The sequence below is a fragment of the Molothrus ater genome, chromosome 19 (assembly GCF_012460135.2).
Source record: "Molothrus ater isolate BHLD 08-10-18 breed brown headed cowbird chromosome 19, BPBGC_Mater_1.1, whole genome shotgun sequence".
Lineage (NCBI taxonomy): Eukaryota > Metazoa > Chordata > Aves > Passeriformes > Icteridae > Molothrus > Molothrus ater.
The window spans coordinates 10,220,892-10,227,901 of record NC_050496.2 but is presented as its reverse complement, the minus strand read 5'-3'; positions in this window follow the sequence as shown (position 1 = coordinate 10,227,901).

The following is a 7,010-nucleotide window of genomic DNA, read 5'->3' as shown; positions in this document are numbered from 1 at the left end:
GGGAAATTAAAAACAAACAAAGCCCTCTTCCATTTGGTCTGGTCTGAATTAAAGTCAGATCCTGGTCTTAACCATCTAATTAAACATTCCTGAGTAAATAACTGGCATTACCGTCAGCGCTATTCCCACAACTTTGATTTCAAACTTCTTCATGCATCAGTTTCTCATGGAGCAATCTGCTGCCCAGGGCTGTGGCTGCTGGAGAGCAGAGGAGAGCTCAGGGGGAGGGAAGGAGTGTGTGAGCCAAGGTGGGAAATAAGAGCACAGACGTCACCCAGCCCTGGTGTGTGCGTGGAACAGAAAGAGCTGCTGGAAAGGTCAGTGACAGCCCAATTAACAGTGACAGCCCAATTAACAGTGACAGCCAAATCAGCAGTGGGGAGCTGGGGTGCTGCACAGGAGCTGCAGTGCCAGGGGCTTCTACTGGAGGTACCACCCAACTCAGGACCATGTTCTGTGAGCAGAGTCCTGGAGCAGCCTCTGGGGTTGAAACCAAATGAATCAAACGAGTGGCAGATTGAAGCAGCCAGTGGGTTTGTCACTCACACGCAGATTTAGGTGTTAAATCAGGCACACCCATCACCCATGAGGTACAAATGGGGTTTCAAAGGGGCAGAGCACAACCTGGAACACTCCTGGTCAGGGACTGCAGCATGTGTGCTGTCTTGAGGTGGAGTGAATGGGGAAAGAAGAAGTTTTAGTGGTACAAAAAGGTTTCATCCACAAACAGAAGCTGCCATTATCCCAAACAGCCCTGAAATCTACATCAGAAAATCAGGAATTAAAACCTGGGAGCTCTCTGTGGACCATGAGGTGCCAGAGGTAGAGTTCACACTGTATCCTTTGGCCATGGCTCCTTGTATTTTGTTTAAGCTTTAACTAGCACTGAAAACAACCCTCTCTTACTGCTGCACACCTTGGCTCACAGCACCACACAGTGATTCATAGGAAGATCCATAGATTAGAAACCCAAACACACAAAAATATATTCTCTTCTAACAATAATGAGGATGTCTGGGTTCCAGGTCAAACTCTGCATGTTGACAGCTTTCGGTGTGACACTTCAGTGTCCCTGCATGCAGGGACAGAAGGACACTTGTCCCTCAGCAATGCAGTGTTTGCCAGGGAGTCTGGGCCTCTGGATGAGTTTTATAGTGTAAAATCTGTGATTTTGCCACATGAAAGTGATAAAGAAACAGAGCAAGGAATTGGTATGATCCAAAAAGAGTCCGAAAGACAGTGCTTGAACTTCCTGCTGTGAGCCCAGCATGAGTCATGGGCTCAGAACCCCCGTGGACCCTGAGAGGTGCTGTGTGCTTCACTCTGCCTGACGTCAGCTCTGTGGAACAGTCCCCAGTGCAGAACCAGTTTGCTATGGGCAGATCCCAAACCATTTCCATATGTTACTTTGAAGAAGAAAATGACTGCTAAGACTCAAAACAGAGGAAGCAAGTGCTAAGAAAAAAATGCCCTGAAGTGGCCAGATCTAACAGAGAGACCAGTGGGGGAGTCCATCTCCATCTGCCAGACGTGCCTGCTGCAGCACAGCCCTTCAGACTCCCAGCTGGAAGGCTCCCAACACCCACGGGGCAACACAGGGAACATTTCACCTCCTGAGTCAGTGCTGACGAGCTCAGCATGAGGGAGGCTGTGATTAGCAGAGCTCTGTCCCACAGCTCTCCTGTGTTGGCTGAACCACAGGCTCCACATTTTGAAAAAGCCAGGATACCCTGGTTAAATTCTGACATTGATAGTGGTGCTCTTCCTGCCACCCAGCCAGGCTGAACTTGAACTCAGCGTTCTCCTTGCTAGTCTAGGGAGTTCTGTCCTAGATCAGTGATTAACCTCCACCTCAACAGCAGGCCAAGAAGTCTTTAGGCACCCTCCTGACAATATTTATTGGGAACTCCTTGCTCAGGTGTCTCTGCACTTCAAGGGCTCTCCCTCTCCTCAGCTCCAATGAGGACAGGCATTAATGCAGTGGAAAACAGTTCTAGGTCTGCCCCACAGGACCTGGGAGATAGAAAACAGCACCTGAAGTGGGGCAAAAAAAGGCTCATGCCTCCAGAGAGCAGGAAGGAGATGGGAGAGCAGCAGGTCTGTGCCTCCTGCAGTTTGGATGTCAGCAGGCTTTGTTCTGCATCATTAACTTCATACAACCTCTGGGCAGCCTCAGCAGTTCATGAACTGCCCAAGCATCTGCAAATGTGATTCTTGACTTTGAGATCTCCCTGACACAAACCAAATTAAAGAGCACTGAGATATTGTGCAGCGACTGCCCACTTCTTTCCGGGAATGCCTGTGAAATACTCCCAGTGTTTCTTTTGTAACAGAATGTAAATACCCCCATTGAAAAGAATGCTCAGTTCTTGTGCTTTTAACACAGTCTGGGAGAGCTCCCTCTCTGAGTATCATCTGGGACACAGTTCTCCTGCAAGATAAATGCACACATAAAAGCATTCAAAACATTTGAATTTGCTTACGTGCTTTTCTCTGAAAGCAGGTGGCAAAGTAAACACACTGGTCAGCTCCACTCTCCTTGGTCTGGACTGACATCCAAACAATGTCTGGCCTGACATCTAACAAACTGGCTACAGAATCGAGCCATTTCTGCAAGTTGCTGCCTCCCTCCCCCCAAGATAATAGAGCATTTTCCCAGATGGAAGGAACCCACTTGAAAAACAAAAGGTCTTTGAAATGTCAGCTCAGGCTTGCTTGGCCCGCGCTGTGTGCCCACAGGAGAACGATAGAGCCTTTTGTCATTCTCCAGCTGTAACACTTACATCTGAAGCAGCAAGATGGTTAAGAATTGCAGCTCTAGATTCCTGCTCTCCTACTGATCTCCACCCTCTCCTGTGGAAGTCATTTAGCCCCACTCTATCTCCAGCACAATGAGGATAAAAGCACTTTCTGGGCTGAGCATGGATCCAGGCTCATGAGAGGTTTGCATGCTGCAGTCATGGGGATCAGTAATTGAACTGCTTGAACAAGCTTCAAGCCAGTCACAGGAGAACTGATCCCGTGTGGTTGGCAAAAGAAGTCAGGGCATGGCATCCACGTGGATGGGTTGGCAAAAGAAGTCAGGGCATGGCATCCACGTGGATGGGTTGGCAAAAGAAGTCAGGGCATAGCATCCACGTGGATGGGTTGGCAAAAGAAGTCAGGGCATTGCATCCACGTGGATGGAGGCCCCCTTGGCTCTGTGGGCCCCACAGTGTAGGTGCTGCCCTGCATTCTCTGTTTGAACTCTGCTATTGATGTATTTATTACACCAACATTTTGTGCCACTTCTCCTCCAAACCCCTCCTTGTCTCCTCTAGCATGGAAGAGGAGAAAGTCCCCCAGGTGATAAATCTTCTGTTCTAAGAGCTTGGGCAGTGAGCCTGCCTCTCCCAAAGTCCTCCCTCCCGGCTGCTCCCTGCTCTGCTCCCTCCAGGCTGTGTGGGAACCCAACGTTCCTCTGGCTGTTGGGACCTCCGTGTGTTCCCAGTCTCCCTCTCACAATGCAGCTTGTTCTGATCTCTCACATCAGAACATTTCTTGATCTTTAGATAATTACAGAGGAGTTACAATTCGTGCTGTATCGAGAGTTAAAAGGAAGGAAAAAGTTTCTCTCTCCCGGTTTTAACTCCTTTGCTTTCTGTGGTACAAGTCTCATGATTCTCAGCTGAAAACACTCCAAGACTCAAGAGTCCAGGGTGCACCCCAGAGAGCCAGGAACATGAGCCACCCTTGGCCTGTGTCACTCCTGTGAGCAGTGTCAGGCCCCCAGGGAGATAACCCATGACCAGGGCAAGTGTGATGTCCTAATGCTACTTAGGGAAATGGAGCATTTCCAGAGTGAGGACAAGATAAGGAACATTAATCCAACTTACAAGGAAATGCAACATCCAGTTGTGAGCTCTCCCCTGACCCCATCAAGCACATCTGCAAGGGCTGCTCCCAAGCACAGCTCCCTCCCTGGCAGGATCAGGGACAGGCTCAGCACCTAAAACAGAGAAGGAACAAGCATCAAAAGCAAAGCTCACAAGGCCTTGGTGACTCCAGACTGGCTGTGGAGTCTGCCATGACTGCTCCTGTTCCTCCCTCACCCTGGCTGGTGCCAGTGCCAGCACATGGCTCTCAGGGTCCCCATGAATCTTTCCCAATTTCTGTACCTTAAACAGAGGGCAATGAATTCCCTGTGCTCATGGCACACACATCTCCTCTGTGTCCCCCTTCCCCTCCCCACTCCACATTAGAACCTGTCCAGACAATTAAGCAAGTTAGTCTGCTGGTGACTCTTAGGAATGTGTTCTGTCCATTGTTTTTTACTTTCCCACATTTTTATATTTAATACAGGAATCACAATATTAAAAAAAGGCTTTGAAGTGATGACTTCTGTGGTACCTGCATCTTGTAATCAGGATTCTTCCAAACTCAGAATGGCCTCTGACAACCAATCCAGCTCTCTGCTTTGTTCTTATTTTTTCATGGCATAAGAGGAAAAATCTCCTTACCTGCCTGACAGAAACAATGAGTAAACTCATCAAAGCATGAGGAGAGTGCAGGTGGAAATTCCACTTTCCCTTCTCTAGCACTCCATTAGCAGGGCTGCTCAACTCTGATGTCAGTGCTTCTTCCTGCAGTGGAGGAAGATAATTGGATTGGATACTCCAAGGAGCAGGATTGAACAAACCCTGTGTAACCCATTGGATACTCCAAGGAGCAGGATTGAACAAACCCAGTGTAACCCACTGGATACTCCAAGGATCAGGATTGAACAAATCCGGTGTAACCCACTGGATAATCCAAGGAGCAGGATTGAACAAACCCAGTGTAACCCATTGGATACTCCAAGGAGCAGGATTGAACAAACTCGGTGTAACCCATTGGATAATCCAAGGAGCAGATTGAACAAACCCAGTGTAACCCACTGGACAATCCAAGGAGCAGAATTGAACAAACCCAGTGTAACCCATTGGATACTCCAAGGAGCAGATTGAACAAACCCAGTGTAACCCACTGGATACTCCAAGGAGGAGGATTGAACAAACCCAGTGTAACCCATTGGATGCTCCATGGAGCAGATTTAACAAACCTGGTGTAACCCACTGGATAATCCAAGGAGCAGATTTTACAAACCGGGTGTAACCCATTGGATACTCCAAGGAGCAGGATTGAACAAACCCAGTGTAACCCACTGGATACTCCAAGGAGCAGGATTGAACAAACCCGGTGTAACCCACTGGATACTCCAAGGAGGAGGATTGAACAAACCCAGTGTAACCCATTGGATGCTCCAAGGAGCAGGATTGAACAAACCCAGTGTAACCCACTGGATACTCCAAGGAGCAGGATTGAACAAACCCGGTGTAACCCACTGGATACTCCAAGGAGCAGATTGAACAAACCCAGTGTAACCCACTGGATACTCCAAGGAGCAGATTTAAGGAGCCCAGTGTGGAGGCACTGCCGGGTGCGATGCAGTGCTGGCCCGGCTGTGTGCAGCCTGCTCGGGGCACCAGGTGGCAGCATTTATTGTCTGTCTGGGAGCCTAAAGCAGCCGCCACTGGCGCTTCAGTGCTCCACACTTTGTGTATTCAAGCTCCTAGAGGTCGGGATGCAGCCCCTTCTTCGTCCTCTACTTGCTCGATACACTCGGGAAGGGTGACAAAAAAGGGCAAAGCAATGTCCGTGCCACCTCTTCCACAAGGAAAAGTGGTTTCCTTGCTCTTACAAACACTTGCTCACCTTATTACACATTCACCTTTTGCCTGTTTTTTCCCTGCAAGGCTGTAGTGCCTGAACAGGCTTCTGGTTATCAGGAATTCCAGTGAAGGATGTAAAGATATTTAACAGATTTAGCTCTGCCAAGACCTTTTTATTTTCCTGCAGCAGATTTAAAATACCAGACCTATCAGTGGGAGCAGGCTTTATCTGAGAGGGAAGAACTGAGCTGGAATTTAAACTCTGAGCCAGGGAAAAGCCTAAAAGCTCTCAAAACCCTTCCCATGTGGAATGGCAGCACATGGGATGCCATGGCTGGGAGAGGCCCTTCTGGGCACAGCACTGGTTTCCCAGCTTCTTCACCTCTGTTTCCTCTTTAAGGCTTCAGTACAAACACCCAGGGTGGAGATCACAAACCAACATCCCTCACACCATGCTTTCTGCACTGGAAAACATTTAAGATCAAATGGTCACACTCTGGACTGGGTTTGGAGTTAATGACTGAGTTGAGGTTGTTACTGTCAATAGTTATTGCAGTCACAGGATTGTCAGGAAAGGGAGGCCAATTCCTGATATATTCTTCCCAGCAAACACATGCATCAGCACAAGGACTGTCCCTCTGGTGCCTGGCAGGCTCTCTGCTGGCCTTGGCAAACCATTTTCCCCAGGTGTGACATATACTCAGATCCCAGGAAATATCTTGGGATTTAACTACGACCCTAATTACCACCTCCTTCCAATGCTGTATTCCTGAAAAATCCCTTCAGCTATTTCTTTGTGTTTGGGGCACCTGACACACCTCATCTCTTACCAGAAATGCCTTGTGAAGGCTGCCCTAGGACAGAGGCTGGGCAGAGTTCCAGAATAAAGCAGGGATTTATTCAAAGCATCTCCTCCATGGATCCACCTTGGGCAGCACCAGAGCCCAGCCAGGGCTGCACCCAAAATGAACCAAAATGGCCCCAAAATGCACGGCCGGGCACGGGGTCTCTCCCTGGGATCAGTTCTGCTCCATTTGCATCTTGCAGTTCATTGTCCCATTCCAGCTTTAGCCCATCCAGTCCTACCCTGCTTGTTTTTCTCTCTCCAGCCCACGGGGTTTGTGCTCCTGGGCTGAGATTTGGATCATTTGTCCTTGGTGCCCAGCTGGAGCAGGAATTGTTTTGTGTCCCTGCTCTGTGCACAGAGCTCACCATCCCATAATGTGAAGCTCAGACCCACACACTACAGCAGCACAGAACCTGAAAAATAGAAAATAGGCATCAAACTCAGTTTCCACCCAGAGCACCCCAGCTTCTATT